The sequence below is a fragment of the Mesocricetus auratus genome, unplaced genomic scaffold, assembly GCF_017639785.1.
Source record: "Mesocricetus auratus isolate SY011 unplaced genomic scaffold, BCM_Maur_2.0 Super-Scaffold_100025, whole genome shotgun sequence".
Taxonomy (NCBI): Eukaryota; Metazoa; Chordata; class Mammalia; order Rodentia; family Cricetidae; genus Mesocricetus; species Mesocricetus auratus.
Window position 1 is genome coordinate 8092311 of NW_024429206.1, and position 23657 is coordinate 8115967.

Consider the following 23657-nt stretch of genomic DNA (forward strand, 5'->3'; position numbering starts at 1 on the left):
TTGGACTCAGAGAGATCAGTCTATCTCTTAATCCTGAGTCCTAGGATGAAAGGTGTGTACCACCACCTCCTAGCTTCTGGCTGCTGGGATTAAAGGTGTCTGTGCCTGGCTTCTATGGCCTGTGGCTGACTTTGCTTTCTGAATCCTCAGACAAGCTTTAATAAGTCATAAATAATATCTCACCACACATCACAGGGTGTTCACATCACAGCAGACCGGAAGATAGGAAGAGAGGCAGGAAGTAGAAGTGGTCATCTCTTTCACCTATGTTTACCAGCTAGGGACACCGTCTGAGGTTCACAATCTTCCAAATGAGTAATACCAGTTGGGAACTAAATGTTCAAAACATGACCAGGGAGGGAACAATTCAGATTAAAATCCTAACAACTGGAAACACCCATAAGCCATGAAGATACCAAATTCTTTCCCAAAAGCAGGCATCAGTCATGGTCTATAGAATGAACATATGGCAACTGCTTCAGCCTTGTGAACTCACCCAGCCACCAGCCAGATAGCTAAGTAACATATGGACCATGTTGAAGGCAGAGGAATAAGGAGTTCACCAGACCCAAGATAAACGACAAATAGGTGTTTTATTGGGGAACAACTTACACAGATAAGAGTAAATAACTGCCGCAGCCTTCCTGCTCCAGAAGATGCAGTCACTGCCCTTCTGATGATCCCCCCCCACCTCCCCCAACCCTTAAAGTTTCTCTACCTTAAAGCAGTCACATCCACACCTGAAACCACGCCCAAAGGGTGTGGTCACTGCTGCAAGTTCACTGGCAAGGCAAGATGCCACTACACCATGTAGGTCAAGAATACTGATTTTGACACAGACAATGACTTCCAACCTCTGTGGTCTGGAGTGAAAATATATAATCAGCTAAGAAAAACAGCTCTGTGGTGTTGAGCATTATCAAAGTGAGAAACTGTGACTACAGGGGGGATGAGGATGTTGGGGGGGTTGGGAACAAGGTGTGGATAAGTCAAATCTCACGGACCAAAAAAGGGCACCAGGAACATGACCAGCAGAGAGGAAGGAGAGTTGAACAGATAATTGGAACAAGAGAAAGAATGAGAAAGAATAAAGGAGACACAGTTCTTTGAACAGCCCTAGGTACCAACTACATTCCATTCTAATTACAGCTCACAGTTGCCCTAATAATAAACCTTCACCGTGGAGCCAACTTGAAGGCACTGATGCCTTACACCTGCCAAACGGAGACAAAGAGAATCTACCAAGGGAAGGTGAGGTGAGGATCACATGAGAACCAGTTCCGTTTCCTTCAGCTCTAGCTTTTACAGCAAAGGCTGGGAAGGAAGCCTCCTACTTCCATCTCAAAATGTGGTTTCTAGTGTATCCTTCAAGCTTAATGAAACTCTGTGAGATAATAATATTGGACACATATCCATTCAACAAACATTTGTTCAACTCCCGGTACATGTGTTTCAATAACATTATCCTGGGAAGGAACGGAAGAAAGACATGATTATAAAATAAGATGTCAGCTTGCAGACAGAAATATGGGCATTTGAAGGCTGGAGAGATGACTCAGCTGTTAAGAAAACTGGCTGTTCCTGCAGAGCTGGGCTGACTTCCCAGCATCCGAATGGTGGATCAACCATCTGTAACTCTACTTCTGGGGATCCAGTGCAGACTTCGGGACTTCCTGGGCACTGATGGCAAAACACATTAACACACAGGTATATGTGCAGGCAAAACCACTGGTGCACATAAAACAAAAGTAAACAAAACTTTAAAATTGGGACATTTTACAAGGAATAAACATTGATATGGTAAGGTGTGTTCAAGTCCACTGGGCTAGTCAACCAAAGCGACATGGTATTAGCTGAGGTCCCCTAGCCTCATTGACTGGACTTCTATTAGCCTTAGCCACGATCCCATGAGGGACTGGAAAAATGTTGACTTCCCAAAGCAGAGAGTACATGCTTCTGGATTTGCAGATATTGCAGTCTCTGTATCTGTTATGAGTATCAGTCCTACTGCTAATGTACAAGAGCAATCTCATATAATATGCCAACAAATAGGCATGGTTCATTCTAATAAAACTTTATTTACAAAAAAGCAGAGGGTGCCTGAATGTGGCCAGAAGAAGGTCAAGTTGGCCAAAGACCTTACTACACCCCTGTGTACATAAGAGACACTTCCTGTCCGACTGCCACAACCCTTTAAAGCTCTGAGCTTTTTTAAAGAAGTCAAATAGCATTTAGTTTAGAGATTTTATTAACCTTGTGATCCTTGACTGATTGGAACATGAGCCCAGACTGTTTGCCTTCCCCCAACCTGACTGAGAAGCCAATCACTTCACATAGATGATGTATTTTCTCCAAGAGCCTCTCAATATTCTGACTGCCCATCACCATAACAACCCACACTATATAATGAAAATGTAGAAGCAATAACAAATAAGAGAGAAACTCAGGCATTGACTTCTGTGGATATAAGTTTTGACATTCCAAGCTATGCTCCAAACAGACCAGCTGCGGTGTCTTCAAACAGTCGGGATTTATCAGATTCTCATGACGCTGGGAACATGTCTGCCTCTCCCTAATTGCCTGCAGTAGCATATCAGAGGTCCTGAAGTGTTTTGAGTGTCTACACCTACAAGAAGAAAAGTGAGTTTCCATCAGAAGAGGTTAAAGCAAGTGGAATCAGATAAGGCTAGGTAGACTTTAAAAATTAACCAAGAAAAGCTAATAAAAGCCATTATGTAGACATGGGTGATTCAGCTCCATGCTGCTTAGTGATGCAAAGAGATGGAATATGTTTCATGAGTTGCCTGCTCCTTGGAGGATGAATTCCAGTTCTGCCTGAATATTAGGCATTCCTGATAATTATTACATAATTCTTTTATCATGGAGTCCCAATGACTAGGAGACAGAAATCAGGCCTCTGAGGACATCGGTATGCCCTCCTTTCCCCTCTAGATCTCTGTCATAGTCTGTCAAATTGACAGAAACCTAGACATCCCTGGGAAGAAGGACTCTCTACTGAGGAATTGCCACCTCCATCAGATTGGCTGTGGGCATATCTGCGAGTCATGTTTTCTGATTGACAGTAGTGGGAGGGCCACAATCATTTCCTGATTCATAAATGTGGCCAGGCCCAGCCAGTGGGCAGTGTCATCTCTGAGCAGGTAACCCGAGGCTGTGTAAGAAAGCAGGCTGTAAAAGCCACGAGGTACAAGCCAGTAAGCAAGCCCACGGCCTCTGATCCTGGGTCCAGGCTCCTGCCCTGACTTCCCTGGACAATGGACTGCAAGCTGTAAAATGAAAATAAACCCTTTCCTTTCCAGGTTGCTTTTGGTCTATCACAGCAACAGAAATACAAACTAAGACAGTCGCCAAGTCACAGACTGTCAGTGCAGTGTACAACAGATTCAGAACAAGTTAAATCTCCCAGGCCATTTCCATTCTCCCCAAGGACAATAACAGCTGGGGAGTATTGTTTGGAATTCTCAAACCAACACCTGTCCTACTGTAATGTCTACTTGGGTTCAGACCATACCTTCCCTCCCTGTCTCAGGGGCTCCCTGGGAAATGCTGGAAGAGACGGGGAGACTAAGCTGCATCAGTGGCCATCTGGGGGTTGCCATTTCAGCTTCCAAGACAGTGGCTCATGAACATTTTATTAAAACATTCCTTGGAATGGTTGCTAGTGAGGGTGGGCAGCCATTCAAGGGCTACCATGAGTGTCATCTCAGCCTCCCTGCTTGTAGGACTCTCTCTCTCTTTTTCTAACTTATGTCTTGAGGGTAGCAAAAAACCATCTGCTGTAATAACAGGAACAAGCACTCAACATGGTATGTTGCTAAGCATTTTATAGCCATGGACTCTTTAGGAGACCTCTTGAACGATGTACCACAAGTGCAACTGTTGTGTCACAGTAAAGACGTAGACTGTGTTCTCTGCAGAGTTGAGCTATTAAGCCTCTGTCTGATGTGTCGGCAGCAAAGATGGGCTCCTGTTCTGCAAGCAATGCTCTGCTTGTTTATTTTGTTATGCAGAAGCTTTGTTTCCATGAGGTCCCATTTGTCTGTGGCCAGCCTTATCTGCTGAGCGACTAGAGGCTGACTGAGAAAGCGCTTTCCTTTGCCTACATCTTGAAGTGTTTTTCTTACTTTTTACTCTAACTCTAAAAGTTTCAGGTCTTACAATAAGACTTTCAATAATAAAATCTCTCTCTCTCCCTCTCCCTCCCCCTCTGTCTCCCTCTCCCTCCCTCTCTCTCTCTCCCTCTTCCTCCCTCTTTCCCTCTCTCCCTCCCCTCTCTTATACACACACACACACTGTAGAAGCAAAAACAAAACTATCATGGGCACAAAGGGGACTACTGGATGGGGGAAGCGAGATAGGAAGACATGGGGGTGGGGATACACTCAATGTACAGTCATACCCATGTACAAAAGCTTGAAAACAAGGGGTATAGAGATGTAGCTCAGTGGGTAGAGTGCCTGCCTCATATACTCAGTGCCCTGGTTTGACCCCCAGCATCACATATGCAAACCCAGCCCTAAAGAGGTGGGACAGGAGGATCAGAGACTCAATATTATTGTCAGCTACGGAGCCCTCATCTCAAAAAACAAACAAACAAAAATACCAAATAAAAGAGTAAACAACTTAAAGAAGTAGAATATAGTAAAGCGCTTGAACTCCTCTTAGAGTCTATTCCCTGCCTTCAGGTCTAGGTTCTGGGCAAGTAAATTAATCTGTTTAATTGTTTTGGTCATCTATGGTTGTGTAACAAATAACTCCACAACTTGGTGGCTGAAAATACGCATTTCACAATCCCACAGATTCCATGGTTAAGGAATGTATCCACAGCCGACCTAGTTACATCCTATCATTTGAGCCCATGTCATCACCGTGTCAATGACAGCTTCTGTCATGCAATAAAGTTGACAGGAGATGGGGCTGCTTTCACTTTCCTGCAAGGATTCTTGGACTGAGGCGTTTAAATGGCCATTGGCTCTAAGCCACCCTTTGGACCCTGTCACACGGTGTTTGCATATGGCAGCCTGCTTCTGAACACCTTCAAACTGAGAAGGCAACTGCCAAGAGTCTGCCAGAAAAACAAAAGTCACAGTGTAGTAGCACAGCAAGGCCACCAGCCACAAGCAAGAGCCCTTATGTGTCAGGGATTAGCTGCCCCAGGACAAAGAGAGAACATCACTTGCATTTATCACAAATGGTACCTTCCTTCACCTATTTGTAATACACATAAGTGTTCAAGAAGAGACTGGGACATAGTAAGTGCTCAACAAACAATACATGTTGTTGGAGGTGTGCTTAAGTTCTACTCCTTGATCTAGCACTAGGCTGATCTCCATGGTAACTTCATAAACACTGCCTCCTCTACAGATGAGTGACAGGTCTTGTACTCACTGTTCAGTAATGAGTCACACAAGTAAAAAGATGCCCTGAGTTTGTGAGGACACAGATGTACACCTTTTTTATCACCAGGTGTCATTACAATAATATTAACAGCATTACAAGATTCCCTCAGCTTTGAACTCAGCTGTCATCCCCTTCCACATTGTCTTTGGCCCTTAGGGATTACCATCTGAAAACATTCACATGGAAGAACCTCCTGATCCTCCTCAGGAGGGACTTTTATCATCGAAAGTGTTTTTGAAAGTGTGGTTGAATACAATTGTCTATAGTTTATAAAAATGCCTGCCGTTCGCAAGGAGATAACTGGAGGTACTAACCCTGCCCTCCCCTTGGAGTCCCATCCCATCATACACCATCCCTCCCTGACAATGAGGTGCCACGTTCTCTAAATTGCCCCTAACCCTTCTCATCTCCTATTATGCATTACCACTTCAGCAACATTACAGTATTAATTTGATTTACGGCCCAGCCACCCCACCTGAGGCCTCTGGAAGATGGCTCCCCTCCGATCGCTTCCATCAGTGGCGTAAGTGGAAGGTAATAAAAACCCGTACATGGCTCAGACTTTCAATTTCAATTGGAAATTGAAACTGTGCAATATGATTAAAGTTTAATCTACATCATCAATAAACATGTGTGCTGAAGCAACAAGGGTTGTTTTTCCCTCCTATTTGCAGGATTTGATGAGAGTATGTCTGCTCTCTTGTCTAGACAGCGTGTTTACTAGTGTTCAGGTTGGGCACGCTTATGTGCATGGGATTGTGGGGAGTTGATCTACTTACACTAAAATGAAGAAAATCATCCCGTGGATATATTGGGGAGAGGGAGGTTGCATGTGGTCCAGTGAGGCTGTCCTGGATTTTCTAAGGGTGTAATGGATTTTGGAGGCACTTGCAAATCCATGCAACCATTTATCCACTTACAGAGTTTTTATTGATTGACTGCCATGCATCAGATCAAGTGCCGGGTCCTGGATCCTGTGGTGTGTGTGTGAGAGAGAAAGAGAAATAAGACACCATTTCTCCTCTCATGGAATCAATGATAATAGTGGAGAGGAATGCCAGTCAAATAACAAGGCCACAAAATGTAAAATTCCCCTTCTGTGCAGTTTCCACAGTAGAGAAACTTGAGATACTTTGCCCCGAGAACTGGGAGATGTGACCCATGTCCTAAGGTAAAGGAAAGGTGCCTAGGGTTAGGGATGACTGAGATGAGATCTAAAGAGTGACTCTCATGCTGTCCACAAGGCAGGGATGAGGCAGGGAGACCATAGGAGGTAGCACAGACAAAAAAGCAATCAAGTTATAACAGGCTGTGTTAGTCAAGGCAAGGTGGCCAAATGGAGCCAGGAGAACATGAGATTGAGACATAGAAATTTTATGGGGATTTGTAAGATGTGACAAAGGCATCTAGACTTTCCTTTACATATAACAGGAAATTAGTAGAGGCAGGTGCACGGTTTGTCTGAAAGTCCATGGATGGATGGATCTGCACGGATGATAGAGTCACTATGGAATCAGGAGTAGCAGCAAAAGCTGTGTCAGTCATTCGAGGGAAGAGGGAGAATCACTTGGACTCATTAACATTGGAGCTGTGATATGGTCACTGTGTGTCCTTGGAGCACATAATCTGTCCCTCCCTTCTCTGGGTTCATGACCCTTCCTCAGTATGTCTCCTTCATCTCTACTAGCTCTCCAAGTACCAAATCCCTCAAGGAATAAGGAAATGTGAGTCACTAAACATTCTCACTGGGAACACTGCTTTTCATTCCCAAACACTCCTGCGTTTCCCCAATTCCTACCATGCTTGCTTCCACTTGGTTTGGTGTCTACATCTTTACAAACACTGTTTCCTCTGCTAGGAATGCCCTTTGTGCTTTCTTGGCTCTCAAGACCTCGAGTTTTTCTTTGGAGAACATGTGTACTCATCTATGAAGAACTAGTTTAGATGTCATGCCTACAGTTGCCCTTAACAACCATTAGAGCATGAAAACCATGAAAATAAGATGGGCACTCCTATCTCATATGGTTCCTTAATACTCTATACAGTAGGCACTTGTGATCTGGCATGGTATCAACAAGAGCTCGATAAACAGGTATTTGAGATCTCTTCCCCCTTTCTAGAGATACCTCCTTATGCTATCAGAACCCACTCATTTCTTCAGCAAGACCCCATTCCATTCACTGAAGCTCCCCCATTACACACCCAAGCTCACTATCGTAACTAACTCATATTTCACATGGCATTCATGTTTCCCTACCTTGAAGATGTCAGTCATGCCTGGTTCCAAGAGAAGAAGCTTCCCCCAGCTTTTTCCCATTCAGTGAACCTTCTAGAAAGCAAAACTCTATTCTACTCTCTTACCCTTTGCTTCCTCCAAGTGTAGATCTCATCCACAGGGTTCCATCAAAACAACAATCACAGTCCTGGGGACCTCCAAATACCAAAATCAGCAGCAGTGTCTCAGTTTTTGTTCCACTTGTCATTATCATTTAATGTGGCTGATCACTGTGCTAGTTAATTTTCTGTTGCTGCAATAAAACACCATGACCAAAAGCAATTTCACAAAGGAGCTTAATCTAACCTCAGATTCCAGAAGGAGAATCCATAATGATGGGGGAGGGCATGGCTGGTTAAGTTCCTCTACTCACAGGAAGCAGGAAGAACAAATGGGAAGTGAGGTAAGGTTATAAACCCTCAAAGATCTATCTGTCATCCCCAGTGACATACTTCCTCCAGTTCTATAACGTCACCAAACAACTGGAGACCCAGCATTCAGACACACGAGCCTAAGGGAGACAATTCACATTCAAACCACAACTGTTTGAAGGACACCCTCCAATCCCTTGATGCAGTCAACATCTCCTCGTTCTTCCTTACATCTCTGCCTCTGATTTCTCATCTAGGACCCTTTTCAGAACTTTCTCAGCAATACATAACATTTCACAAGTGAGTACGATAAGAGTACAATGTGCTGTGTGATTTTTGAATGTTTCCTTTGAAAGTCTTCATCTTTCAGAGTTACTCCCTGAAGTATTCATACTGTTATTCTGTCTTGGAAAGTGGTTTTTAAATAGTTCAGTTATAGCTGAAATTTTACAAAAGGTAAGTATAATTGAAAAATAAAACAAAAAGTACATGGCTTGGAACTATCGTGATTTCATCTTAGAAATTCAGATCTTTGAAATCCTAGAACCAATTGTATTTCTACCACAAAGATCAATGATGCAGGTGAGGAGTTACCCAGGGTCAGTATGGCTCTGCCTCATTCATGGAAGGTAAAGGACCAAGGGGGAGTGCATGCTGTAATCAAGAAAGCCCAGACATGTTGTCAAGAGTCCTGCCTTCTTGGACTAAAGATGTGGCTCAGTGATAGAGTACTGTCTAGTGTCTGCAAAGTCCCTGTGCTTAATTTCCAGCATTTCCCAAACAAGAATCCTGACTTCCTGACTTGACCCACATATGTGTCTATGCTGAGCTGAGCTTCTCTGTATGTGCAAACATGCTCTAGGAAAATAGACCCCTCTGAAGGAGATACAGTTTATCAAGAAATTGAGAATGCCTTGCAATTTGGTGGGGAAAGGGGGCATCATGGTGCCACAATTAAGGACACAGGCTCATGACACATGCAGACCTGACTGACCTTGGATGAACCCTGGGAGACTTCTAGTGTCAGCTTCCCCATGGCCAAGAAGGGCTCTCTACTCTGTCTATAGAAAGGGTTAAAAAGGATGACACCTAGGGTGAAGTAGTTGTCCCCAAATCCTTGTTGTGGGGATGGTAGGCAATTGAGAGACAGCAGGCCACCTGAGTTCTCAGGGGGAATCCTGAATTGGTCTTCCTTCCCATTTCCCATGGAGCTCATTCAGTCAGGGTGATTTGCAGTTGGTGGCAAACCCAGCCCCGAGACAGAAGCTCCGAACCCGGTGATAAAAACGTCAGCCGAGATTTGCTGCATCTTCCTTCCACCTCCTGATCTCCCATTACAAATGATTTGTCGTGAGGATGAAAACATAGGCAAACAAACGTGATTAAATTTCCCCATATTAAATACCTATGTGATAATGGCAGGAGCAAACAGAGCCCCCCGGAAAAGCTCTGATTCATCAGTGAGGAGTCGGGGGGCACCAGCAGCTGTCAGAGGCAGAGACAGAAGCAGAAAAGAATCTGGCTTTGTGTCTCTGCCACCTCGGGCATATCTTAGCATTTTCCTTCCATCTGTTTGAATTCATCTTTTCTGACTCTGTTCAGCACACGCTGAAGGTGTCTGAAGCATCATGGGGCATCACCATAGCATTGCTGTGGCAGCAGGAGCTTGGGGAGGGAGGGAGGGCAGGTGCTCTCCCAGTATTCTGCCTTACAGGGAGGCGTGTGGAAGCAAGTATTGCACCTTTCAGAAAGGTGATAGATCTTGCAAGGAATCTGTGTGGCCATTTACATTACAAAACTCTCTCCGCACCTTGGTATCTCACAAAACACATCTGTTTTCTTTAGGTCTGTGGTAGATCAGTTGCAAAGAGATCCACCATTAGGCTCTCCCAGTGTTCCCAACTCTTGCAATGCAGCCCTGTAACACTTTTCATCAAGAATTAACATCCTTGATGTAGGGTGATCTTATGGCTGCCTTTAATTAAGAGAAGGCAGCAGAAGTGATTGTGTGCCCATTGCAAGGTACCCGTCTAAGAGACTGAGGTCAAGCATGGTGCCCCTCTTACAAACAAGCTAAAGTGACTCTGCTAGATGAGAAACATGCAGCTTGACTACCACCTGTTACTCAACCAGTAGCCAACTACCTTCAAGACACAAGTGAGGAGATAAGGGACCTTCTCCTCCTTACTCCAGTCTAACCACAAATACCAAGAAAGCCCCGCTGGCATCAGGCCATCTCGTGGTAAAGTTCCCAGTGCCCTCTGGGTAAGTTAATATCATGTCATTGTTTGAAGCCACTTACCTGTGAGGGGTTTCCTGTGCAGTAAAACTATTACACAATGGATATGCAGTATGACTCACGTCGTGTATGTCTTCCTAGAATGTGCTTTGAGACTTGCAATCAACGCTGCCAGTACAACCTAAAACAGGCAGTTGCTTTATTCTCCAAGTTATGGAGTCTAGTTAGGTCTTTGGCTATTATGAAAAGGCTTTCCCAATAATTCATACTAATGCAACTTTACCTGAAAAAGACCAGCCCACTCCATCACTCAAGGGCTGATGGAGAACCTCACATTAGCCAACTGCATGAGGTACCCAGGGCATCTGTTATCCTTCCAGGCACCAACTAATTGCTGAATTTTTTTCCAGGTGACTATAATCTACTGGGCTGATTGGGAATGTTGATGGGGGGGGGGGGGACAGACAGGACGGGGCGGGGGCACACACGGGCACGACATGACCAACAATAGAAGTAAGTTTTCTCAGTCATACTCAGGAAACATTCCCTACCCCACTCAACAGCAAGAGAAAGGGATGGCTGATCCTGATGGCTCTGGCCAAGAGCGTATCATGGAGGCAAACGTTCATCTGGACTAAGGCTGACAAGCAGTTTCTTCTACTTCCTGTTTCTCCCCCCCCCATGCTTCTCTTCCTCCTTCTACTCCTTTCTCTTCTCCCTTCCCCTTCTTCCCTCACTTCCTCCTCCTAGTCCTCTTTATTCTCCTCCCTCTCTTCCTCCTGCTCTTCGTAGTCTCCATCTTTCTTAGGGAGGGGCCGCTTTCACCAGCCTCTGTGTGTGTGGAGACACCTATGTCTACTGGTGAAGCCGGGTGCAGGAAGTGATCCAGCTGGCCTTCAGAGCTTGCGGGGATCAGTGGTGGCCTGATAGCAAGGTTCCCTGAGTCTCTGAAATGATACTCCCTCATCTCTTCTACACTCCCACTGTAACCCACAGACCCCCTAGGAAAATCCCGTGAGTGGAGGAAAGCCTTGCTGACCCTCCACTGCAGGAGGGAGAAGCGACTGTGCAGGGAGGTTTTGCAGCCTGCAGAGCACCACAGATGCTTTAAATGCGGGTGCTGAAGGGGAGTTAGGAGACAGAATTACCAATACAGAAGCCATGAAATTGTAGATGGAAATGCATTTGTTCGCACACCTGTGGAAATATTGAGGTGACTGGAGTGTCTGAGATGTCACTGTCTTGAACATGAAAGCAGACATCAGCCACTGACCACAAAATAGGAATGTGACTGCACAAGAAGAAATAATTGTGGGGTTTCTTAAACAGAGATCTTTCTCGAAAGCAGAAATCTCCATTTCTGCAATTCTTAACATTCCAGTTATACTACAAAGCTGCCTCCCTGCCCCCCACTGCAACTTCATCCCCTTACACCCCATTTCCTCATTCTGCCTTCCAGCCAGCACCCCCTACCATGACTACTGGGTGTGCCTCTGCCTCTGGATGGTGGCAACAGACCCTCTCTGTGGGGGAATTCCAGTCCCCTTCCTCTTCTCGGATGATCCTGGAGGGCTCAGCTTGACCCCATCTCCAAATATCAGAGTGAAGGGTCTTCCAGCAGCTACCCTACTCCTGGGCAATTTCTATGTGATGATGCCTCCTACAGGCAGAGCTGGCTGTGCTGTGTCCCTTTCTTCACTAAATGTAAGATAAAGGTGGGGTTGCAAAGCATCACTTGGAGATCACAGCGCCACAATGTGTGGGACGTTCCATACTCATGAGTCAATTTCTGTGACCTGCAGTAAGGGATGAATAAAATCATGAGCCTCTTACAGCAGTTTCTCATCCTGTGGGCCAAGACCCATTTAGGGGGGCACATGACCCTTTCACGGGATCGAATATCAGACATCTTGAATACCAGATATTTACATTATGATTCATAACAGTAGCAAAATTACAGCTATGATGTAGTGATGAATAGTTTTATGGATGGGGGCGTGGTCATTACACCATGAACTGTATTAAAGGGCCACAGTGTCAGGAAGGTTCAGAACCACTGGTCTATTCTTTTGTAGTATGGAGAAAGCCTACACCTAAGCTAACACTGTAATGGATACCATCACCGTCAATAGCCCTGCATTGCAGGTAGCTCAGTCCTCCCCAGGAAGGAATGCAAAGTAGTGAACAGGTTGTGTTCTCCCCAATTTTTCCAATACCTAAGCTGGGGAAGGAAGATGGGTTCTTCCTTTCACCTAGACTGCAGAACTCACTAAAGGACAGAGCCTCACGAACCAGTGCTGAGAGTGATGCTGATAGCTCATCAAAGTCCTCAGAATGGCAGGTGCTGTGGGGGAGGGGGGTGCAGTGCTAATGAATTCACATGTTGGACCTCTGCACATTCCCCTAACTGCTTCATACAAAGGAGCAGCGAATCCACACCCACTTAGAAGACATGTCGCCACCCACTCTGTGGAAGAATGCTTTCATCACACAGTTTTTCCTATCTCACCCCAGGTTTTGGGGTACCCACTCCTTGCCACATTGCACTGGTGCCCCTTTCACTCTGAGGTGTTTCTGTTTCTTCATCCCACAACCACAGCCTCATGGACCTTGTCGACTATGACTTGTTAACACCCGTGATGGCTGGTTCTCAGAACTCGCAGGAATGCTAGCTTCCAACTCAAGTCCATGAGTGAGAGAATATAACCCCCAGTTTTATTCAAACTACCATTCCCAAGAATGACCAGTTACCAGTTTGGGTCTTGTCAACACAGGGTCTAAAGTTTCTGGTGATTCAGTAATCACCTACCCTGGGGTATCAAAGAATAGAAGGGAGGCCACAGCTTAGCCCTGAAACTTGCCTGGGGATGTCACTGAGCTTCTGTGTGTCTCATCAGGCCATGACACAAGGACAGTGATGACGTCTCTCCTGTGTAAATGTGGAGAGAACAATATATCTAACTTCCTGTCACTTAGCCACTTAGAGTGTCTGTTGTGATGATCATGGGCTGTGGCATCATCTATGAGGCCAGCTCTGTCCTTGGACCAGATCAATTTACTGGAAAACATTTTGCATGAGATAAGGAATGCAGTGCCTGGTACTAGACACAGACTTAAGTGTAAATTATCACACTTATGGCAGGTTAACTCAGGTTTCTGTTTCCAATTTTATGCTGACTTTCCCTTGTCTTTGAGTGTATGTGTTGGTTGGCAATTTGGTAGACACAGGTATTTTCCATTGACAGAAAAATTGGAAAGAAATATATTCACACAGCTCAGATATTAGTCCAGTCTTGGCAGTGTGATTGACAGGAGTTTTGTTGCAAATGTGAAAATCTGAACCCCTTTTTTGTCTAGGTTGGCACCTCAGGGTTCTAGTTTCACACAGCATGCCCTGGTGCACTGAAGATAATGGAACATTCTTGTCCTTGCTGGCTTTGCCTCAGAGCTGGCCACTGCATCATCAGCTCACAAAAAAGACACGGATGGGTCAATGACGCTCACCCACCCACTGCCTATCAAGACAGCAGAGATCCTCAATACCATAGATGATGTTTACCAATGTGACAGCAATTCCACAGACATTTATTGAGCGTCTACTTGGGGGGATGGTGAGTGAATGCAGTACCTGTCCTATGGACAGGTGTGACATGAACTCTCGTATAATTAATGGGTGGAGAAAGGAAGAAGGGAGGGAGGAGGGAGGGAGGGAAGAAAGGTCCATTATACTGTGACTTTATTGAGGAATCCATGCTTTCTCAATCAAACCTGCAAGAAATTAATTAGAACATGAAGGACAAACCCCCAGCTGCTATAAACTCGACCCAGAGCTCAAGCCCGGATGAGTGGTTAATGGTTTGCTGACTAACACTTGAAATTCCCCCAGACAACGGCATCTCAAGCAGACCTTCCCCAGCAGCACCAGGGCTGCTATCATTTTCTCGAAGCTAATGGATAACGTTCAGTCTGTGAAAGGTCACTTGACTGAGGAAAGAGAGGCTTGTCATGGCAGCCACAGAAAAAGTACTTTCAAACCCAGGGGAAGGAGAGCAGTGCGTGGTATAAAGAACATTTCCCATAGATGCTGAAACAGAGGCAGAGGTGAACACTGGGAAATGTGGGCTGAAAACAGTAAAAAGGAAAGAGCTTAACAGAAGGGCAGAGTGATGGTTTTCCATCAGCATCCTAAGGGTTCCTTTGCATGGCATCTATTGGGAAGCCTCATCCCTTGCCTCCCAGATTTGACATGCATATGATTTGCATATGCATTCTGGAAAACTCCCTGGGTCATTCTTAGGCATGATACTTTGGGAAATCATTTCCCCACAGTGTCTGGGGAACCATTTCCCCAAAGCATTTGGATCACTGTCTTTTAATGCTCTCAACCACCCAGGGAAGTAGGCATCACTGTTGTATGAGTAACTCCTATGTGACACCATGACCACAGTACTGGACGGAAACAATTTAAGGGATGGATGACTCATCATGGCTCATGGTTTCAGAGGGTTGCAGCCAATTATGGTGGCTGCTATTGTAGGAGGGCGTGGTGGACGCTTCTTGCATCACGAGAAACTAGGATGCAGAAAGCGATGGAATTAGGGGCCAGGTAGAGCTTTCATAGACCCAGCCCTAGTGACCTCCTTCCACCAGTCAAGTGCCACCTCTGGAAGGCTCCATGGCCCTCCAAAATACACCACCAGTTGGGGAGCAAAGTGTTCAACATACGAGCCCATGGGTCAGCACTTTGGATCAAACCATAAAATGTCAGCAACATTGAGGCTCAGAGAAATGAAGTGATTTGTCCAAGGTCACACAAACCCTGGGCTCCACGTGGTGGCAAACATAGACCTCAGACATTAAACTCTTACTCTATTCCCCATCCTGAATTCTAGGCTGCAGGGCAGAGTGTGTGAAGGGGAAGTGTGGGCAGTGGCTTTGAAAGTGTGTCCTGATAATAATAGCAGCAGAGATCGATAAAGACAATGATATGGTTTTTATATCTGTAAAAAGGAAAAAGAACACACCACTCTGGCTGCGGCAGACTTTATCAGGAGGCTCTGATTAATGAACAGAGCCTCACGCAGCAGCCTCCCTAATCGAAGCTGAAGATTTCCATCTCTGCAATACAGTGCAACACCGTGCTTGGGCATCGGTGCCATCTGTGCCCTGCCTGTGATCAGCTCATCTCTGTTTCAAAATTAAAAGGTCAATAAACACGTGCATGGAGGAGAGCAAGGAAGGGGTGAGGTTAAAGGAGCTGCCAGGGCTGGGAGATAGCTCGGTGGGTAAAACACTCGTGGCGCAAGTGTGAACGACTGGAGTTTGGTCCCTCAGCATCCACACACGTGTGGAGTGGGACGTGTTGGCCGGAGGGGAGGAAATGGATTTTATTATGGAAGAGCAAGAGGGGCTGGACGACATTTTAAAATATCCTTCTGGTTGCTGTGCTTTGTTCCCATCGTTCTCCTTAACCCAGCAAAAACAACTGATTAACTTCAGAATGAACTCAGTGTTTGCCCTTAGAATCCCAGCTCTCACCTCTATCCTTTCCTCTTCCACCCTTCCCGGGGATTTATCTGTCGTGGGTGTTCCACCCTGTGGCTGAGTTCATTTGCAGGCAGCTACCTATTTTCTTTTTTCTTTTGGGGATCCTTGGCCTGGGCATCCTGCAGCTCCATTTAGCAGAAGCAGAGAAGGGGGTGGGGAGGAGTGTGGAAGATAGGGGAGTGGGGAGGGGAGGGGAAAGGACGGGGGAGGGAGGAGAGGAGTCAGATACCACTGCCATTAACCCTTATGTCCAACAATAAGGGGTTAAGCAAATCCATCTACTGTGACCCTGGGCCATCAAACATTGGAAGTTGCTGTTGCTTTACACAACGTGACAGATCTTACACTAGCAATAATGGCTCTGACTGATCATCTTTTATACATCAAATTTATGACATACTTTTATTCTGGGTGCCTGTGTGTGACTGCCTGTGCATGTGGAAGGCAGAGGTGTGACTCAAGCGTGGTCCTAAGGTACCTGCCCTCCAGCTTGTTTGAGAGGCAAAACTACTAACAGTCTGGGGCTCACCAATTAGGCTAGCTAGATTGAAGCGCCACCAGGCTCTAAGGATCGGCCTGCCTCTGCCTCCCAATGAAATGCCACCAGGCTCAGCTGTTTACCTGGGTCCTGGGGTTTGAACTCAGGCCTTGTGCAGCAAACACCTTCCTGACAGGGCCATCTCTCCTTCTGACAGAGAGGGGTTAGCACACTTTTGTCCCCAGCTTACAGATTATGGAAATCAGGGCTTGAGCACCTTGTAAGAATCACTGAATCAATGAATAGTTAGTTCACATCCTAGAACTATGTCATGGGCTTCCCAGCTTCATAGCTGGGCTGTATTGTTGGTTGGTGGAGGCTGGCTGGGAAATAATAAGGACACCCTGAAGCCCATCTGAGTGCTGAAAGGGCACACAGTTAAATGTTAAACATCATTATCTCTGGGTGGTTAATTATGGAAGATTTTTGCATATGTTTATGATTTCTGTAATTAGACTTAAACAAAAGCAATAAAAGGTCTCTGTGTGTTTTTTCTTCCACCCTCAGCCCCTCTCTCTTCTCCTGTGGCCTCAAGGCCAGTGCTGGCGCTCTCTGTGAATGTGAAACTCAATGCCCTCCTCCCCTTGGCCTCTTGGCTTTGCAATTTCAGCACAATTCTCTCGACCGCTTCAAATTTTGCTCTCATTCTAAAGGCTGAGTTGGTTGCCATTATTCACTTCCTAGAACAACTTATTGTTTCTTAGCTAGAGGCTTGAATAAAACATTTGTAAAAGAGCCAGGTCTCAAAGTGTTTGCCATGTATGGTGTGCACCACACATGTTTGGTGATGCCTTGGCTCTTCTGAATCAGGGCCAGAAGTCTTCGGTGATAGGCAAAGGACTTGATTGACTCATCAGGAGACTGGACCTGGAGAAGAAGTGGGGATGAGGGAGACAGCCAGGAGACCTAAACTCCTGTTTTCAATAGCCACCCAACAAGTGGGATATAGTGACATCTTGTCAGTGAACTTGTAGTAGTGGCCACACCCTTTGGGCGTGGTTTCAGGTTTGGATGTGATCCCCTTATGTAGAGGAACTTTAGGCAAGTACTCTCTTGGGTTGTGGAGAGCATCAGAAGGACAGAGACTTCATCTCCTGAAGCAGGAAGGCCATGGCGGTTATTTACTCTTATCTATATAAGCTGTTCCCCAATAAAACACCTATTTATCTTGGGTCTGGTGAACTCATTTAAGCCCCTCCTTCAGTGGGGAATCTGTGTTTGAAGTGATGTCAGTGGCATCTGCCCATGGACTTGCTATGCAGGCATGAATTTATTCCAAAGGCAGTATTTACTAAGTGCCCACTCTCTAGCAAGACGCTAAGCTCTGGGAATTCAGCAGCTGGGAGAAGACCCAGGCGATGCCTTTGTCGACACAGAATCCACTCATTGTGTTGATTCTAGGCCCTTGTATTTCCCAGCCAGGGGACCTTGCCCATGCTTCTATGCATGCTCCACACATGTGCTCCTTGCCTACAGCTCTAGCAACAATGACGTCGTGGGAGTTGACACTTAGTAAGTCAGGTCGATTCATGGAATCCATGAAGGAGCAAGGCAAAGATGGAATGTTACATAGACAAGCAAAGCCACTTAGCTGCGGCCCCCCAGCCAGCAAGAGGAAGCTGCATGTGTCGTTACAACCCTGTGGCTCCCAGTCCTCTCCCTGCTCTCACTAACTAAGACCTACTGTTCTTTCTCTGGGTTCCCATGAGACCTTTCTGCTAGGCACAGCAGCACTGCAATTATCCTGACTCAGCTGGGATGTCTCGAGGAGGCCGGATGAAACCACTTGACCCAATCTGTGCCTTCAATAGGCCTGCTTATGGGGACTGGATCTGTTCAAGAGGGACACTCATTGTGACCAAATTGCCCAGGGGTCTGCTGAAGTGGACTTACATTTCCTGGGGAGTTGAAGGTGATGAGTGAAGACTGATTGGAAATAATCCATTACCAAAAACTTTATGTTCACAAAAGGTCTTTGGTGCCTTCCTTGTTTAGATGTCACCTTTGCTGCACTGAAAATGCAGGGGATGAATTATCAGGATGCTCACACTTGTGCCTGTGACATTACATCATTATATAACACAACCCAGCTTTACAGAGGCCAACCTTAGCCTCGGAGGCTTGAATTTCTCTGTCACTGAACTTTTTGGAGAATGATCGCTTGTTTGATTGGGGAAGAGATTTTTGTTTCTCATACTCAGGTAACTAATTTATATAAAATTAGATCCTTCTAAGTAGAGATAACAGGAATGACAGCAAACATAATTGGATCTCTCCCCGATGATTTAGGAGACACTTCTGAATGTCACTCCTCTTTATGCAAGACTGCGGAAAAAATATCTGGATAATAAAATTAGAGTCTTCCATTTGCTCGTTAGAGCCTTCAGGGTGTTACATGTCTATGGGACCAAGTCCAAGCACAAACATCACTCCTAGTTCTTCAGGCTGTTTATCAGAAACCTTGGCATCCCAGTGCAGAATCATTCTGCTGGCTCCGCAGTAGAACACATCTGCTGAACTGGTTAAATCTAGATCCACCCCCTTCACTAAGGATTCCAAGGTGGTAACAGAAAGGCACAGAGATTTCTTATTTTTATATTCCTCTCCTATGTCATTCCAAATCTCACCAAGCCATGGGATTCAACAATTTGTGTACTATAGTTATTACAAAATGTCAATGTCCTTCAAGAAAATGCTTAGCATTATTAAGGAAGTACTAGAAAGAATGAGGAGCTCAAACTTTATTCTTCTGGGCAGCTCTCAAATGTTCTAGCTCTTCCCCTTTAACACAGTGGTTCTCAACCTGTGTGTCTTCACCACGCCCCCACCAGATGCCAGAGGGCTAACACATGAAAATCCTAATGATAGAAATACTGTACACAATTCTCAAAGATATAATACAATATTTCTAAAAAGAATAAACAATAATTCAACAACAACAAAACATATAATTCAGTTTTAAATAGAGGAAAGTCATGGAATTGGCCATTTATCTAAAAGTAGCACACATTGAAAAATGTATAGTGTTGGTCACTAAGGAAATTCAAATCAAAACCACACAAGATTTCAAACTCACCAGGATGGCTAGAACCCCCAAACTGAAAACTGTCAGATGTCTAGAAAGTCATAGGCAATCTGAAAATTTGGCTGGTAAGGCCATGAGGGGGCACAGCTGCTAGGACACACTCAGTCAGTTAAATGAAGAACAGCTACAGGACACAGTCACTCTACTCTGGTACAGAGAACTGGAAAAAAGTGTTCTGACAAGTCTGTGCCCAAATACAACAGCATTGTGTAGGAACTAAAGGCATAAACCATCCAAATTCCCATCAAAGGATGGATGGATAACCCAAAATATTGTATTTCCATGCAATTGAATATGATACCACCATCAAAAAGTAGGTACAACACTGATGAACATTGAAACGATCTTGTTAAATGAACAACAACAAAAAAATCCAGATATACTCATTGGATTATTTTGAGGGGAAGGAAGGCACCCAGTGAGAGACTCACAAGGAAGAGGGAGGATTGAGGGCAATACAAGCAAAGTAGATGAGACTGTATATGATGTATGGGATTGTCATGGTGATATGCATCAATTTGTGTAATGAGCACACATGAATGCTGCTAGTGTTTCCCCAATAACCCATGACCAAGCAGAGCAGACAAATTAGTAGAAACAACATAAATGGGTGCTTGAAGGGGCTGGGGATGGAGTTCTGGAAGGAAAAGCTCTGTGGGAACAGGGGTCTTTTGGGGTAGTGAAATGCTCTGAACATGGAGATTTCTGGATACACTTTAAGGTGTCAGATGAGTGAACTTTGTGCTGGATGAAAAGAAGCACAGAAAGAGCATGAAGTCACAGCAGGTGCAACGTGTCAGGATAGACTCACCTGGTCTGCAGCAACCACAGAAGACATCAGGCTTTTCCAGTTCTGTCATAGCCTGAGTTGTGAACCATCTGTCTGTTCCCCACATTGAGGGGCCACTTGTAGTATCCAGGGTCCAGGAAACAACAACATCTGGGTGCCACCTGAGTATTGATACTAAAGAAAAGACAGAGACTCAGGAAAGAGTCGGGAGGGAATCTCCAGTGAATACTGGGGGAAAAGTCCCAGGTTTATTACACACAGTCCTTATATACTCCTATCAAAAGTGGGGGAAGGCAAAAAGATTCCTTACCAAGATACAAAGAACAAGCAAGTATAATTACCTCAGTACCCAAAACATCAAGTAACAGATCCCAAAACCAAATATCCTGTTGTCGAGGCAAGAAACACAATAACCACATCTTAGGTCAAACATTCTGTGGTTTAACTTTGAGGGAGTAATAATGGATTTGAACTCTCTGACCTTAAGTCAAGATGAAGCTGAGTCATTTCTATAGGCCTCCACACAGTTCCACTCAAGGACTATCAGGTGGCTGCAGGTATCATCTTCTGCTGACCTCTGAGTCTTTGATGACACCGGGGCTCTGGGGACAATGACCTGAGTGAAGGCTGCCAATGGGGTCATGTGGTTTCCCCAGGTGAGCTATGGCCCAGAGCAGAGGAAACTGAGTGCATGAAAGACAGGGTCACAGGCAGGGGTCAGAGCAAGAGAAGAAACAAAACAAAACACCTTTTCCTCCCCTTGACTCCAAAACCCAGGTGGGGCAGAGGATGGAACTATTGGACGTAGATTAAAATGTAATTTTCCCTTACAAGCTTTAGGGAGGCCAGGGGCTACAGAGGTAGCCAGCCCCGGGGAGATGCTGGGATGGCAGCAACTCACCAGCAGCCCTCCACAAGAGCAGTGCTTATTAAAGGTCAAATGGAGCCAGCGGGGGAAGGGCTGATGGAAGTAATAAAGGGACACAGGAGTGAGGGAGCCATTGGGAAAGGCTGGTTTTGATGAAGAACTTGTTTCAAATGTGTCAGAGGCCAGCCATTCATGTGAGCAGATAACGCTGGGACCCCACTGGGAATGCCTGGGCTGGAAAGGACTGCTTTTTCTTCCCCCATGGCCCATAGCTTTTCCTGGCCCTGAGCGGAGGTCAACAGTGCATCAAACACTGCCTTGAATGAAAAATAATTGTCAGCAAGCCACTAAAACAGCATCGGATATCCTCTGTCTAAGCTCGCCAGCTGAGGAATGGAGAAGACATTGAGCTGCCACTGGGCACATGACTAAGGAATGACTGACACTCTTATAGGTTCACATCCAGCTCATACATCATCGCTATAACCTCAATCACCATTATAACAATCATTGTGTCAAGTTGCTTGAGTTTCTGTCCTGACCGGTCCCGCCACCCTTCAGTCCCAAATAAACACACAGAGACTTGTGTTAAGTATAAACTGTTTGGCCGATGGTTCAGACTTCTTATTGGCTACCTCTCTCTTAATTATTAACCCATTTCTATTCATCTAAGTATTTCCATGTGGTCTTATCTTACCAGAGAAGGGTCTGGATCTGTTACTCCTTCCTTGGCTATATGGCATCTCCTCTCCCCAGAATTCTCCTTGTCTGTTAACCCTGCCTATACCTCCTGCCTGGCTACTGGCCAATCAGTATTTTATTCATCAATCAATAAGAGAAACATATATACAAAAAGACATCCCCCATCAGCGTCAAACATTGTGCACAGCTCACGATTCCACTGAATCCTCTGAACAACCTACACAAAAGATCTGTTATCCCTCCCCCCATTTTATAGTAAGGAATGATAAGATTAAGCTCTTGACCTTGCCACACCTGTCTACTGAAATGCAGAGTTAGGGCTTGACACCTATGTCACCACCCCTAAATTCTGTGCTTTAAACTGTCATACTCAAAAGCCTTCCACAATAACCAAATGATTAGTGAGCACCTACTATGTGCCTGGCCATAAATACATTGTTGAGATGTATACTAATTAACTTTCCTCTCAGGACCTCAGCCATCTTGTCAGTCCCAAGGGGACTGGGAGGGTGGTTCATTGTCTTGAGAATCAAGTGATATTCACTAGCATCTATTTGCATATGCAAATAAATATAACCACAGAAAATGGAAACTTCCCTAACAGATATCTCCTGTCTTTTGAATTTTTGTGTCTACTCTATAACACATTTTTATCACCGTGGTTCTGATCTGAGGCCAAAAAAGAAAATTTTATTCATCGCTGATCCTAGCGTAAAACAAAGGTGAAGCCCATTGATGCTGGTGGTGGTGGTGGTGGTGTGTGTGTGTGTGTGTGTGTGTGTGTGTGTGTGTGTGTGTGTGTGTGTATATGTCTGTGGTGAGTGTCTGCATGTATGTGTAGGGGGGTGAGTGTGTCTGTCTGTGTATGTGGTGAGTGTCTGCATGTGTGTGTGGGGGGGTGTGTGGTCAAGTTCATGCTAGCTCAGTGCAGGAACTAGCTCCAAGAGCCAAAACATCTGGTTCCCGATGAGTCCCTGTGAACAGATTAAAAAAATTGCCTCTCATTAATTCCAGTTTTACTCCTGAGATACTGAGATGTTCTGTTCACACATTCTTAGCCGTCTGCTTTCTCCCTTTCTGTCTTTCTTCTTTCCCTCCTTCATTCCTTCCTCCTTTCTTTCTTTCTTTCTTTCTTTCTTTCTTTCTTTCTTTCTCTGTCCCTCTGTCTCTGTCTCTGTTTCTCGTGTGTGTGTGTGTGTGTGTGTGTGTGTGTGTGTGTGTGTACATGAAGTGTTATTTTCTTTGGAATTCATGGATGAGCAGGCTTATTTGTAACCCTCATTTGTTTTCCCTCCTACATAGGCCCCAACTACAGCATTTACCAGGAATACATTCTCCATGGAAAGTGTAGAATTCAGAGTTCAGGCAAAGAAGCTGTGGGACATTTTAATGCAACATGGGAGACTTGTCCCAGGCCTGTGACCTTACTCAGTTGTAAAGCTGATTAAGTGGTTTCTCGTGTCTGTCATCTGTTGTTGGAGTTTGACACCTTGTACTGTGCAGGCAAGACAGACAAAGGCATTTTACCTGGTACCCAGCCCTGGGTTCAGTGTCTGCTTGCCATTTCCACCACTAAAGACTGTCAATGGGGCATAGTCAATGGCATTGCACACTGCATAACTGCAGAGTGTCCTATTCTTATGCCAAGTTCATCAGACCCCAAAAGACCACCAAGGAGCAGACTCACTGATGAAAACACACAAGGTTTGTTGTTAAGCTACAAGCCTCAGCAGGGACGCTGTCCAGCAAACAGGTGTAGCATCGGCAGGAAGAGGGTGCCTGGCCTCAATTGCAAAGGGTTTATAAAGGAAAAAACCACAA

General features: G+C 45.2%; 1 long non-coding RNA gene across 2 annotated transcripts in view; it reads right to left on the reverse strand.

Annotated features, from left to right (window-relative positions):
* Positions 1 to 2174: 2174 nt before the first annotated feature.
* The window catches only part of LOC121133990, a 60333-nt gene continuing 38850 nt past the window's right edge, over positions 2175 to 23657 (reverse strand). Inside the window, exons 3-5 of one of the 2 annotated variants that reach the window (XR_005870995.1) lie at positions 20288 to 20440; positions 18285 to 18403; positions 2175 to 2626 (exon numbers count right to left, since the gene is read on the reverse strand). This is a non-coding gene — a long non-coding RNA (uncharacterized LOC121133990). The remainder of the gene's footprint in view (positions 2627 to 18284; positions 18404 to 20287; positions 20441 to 23657) is intronic. The other variant, XR_005870994.1, reaches the window with a different exon arrangement.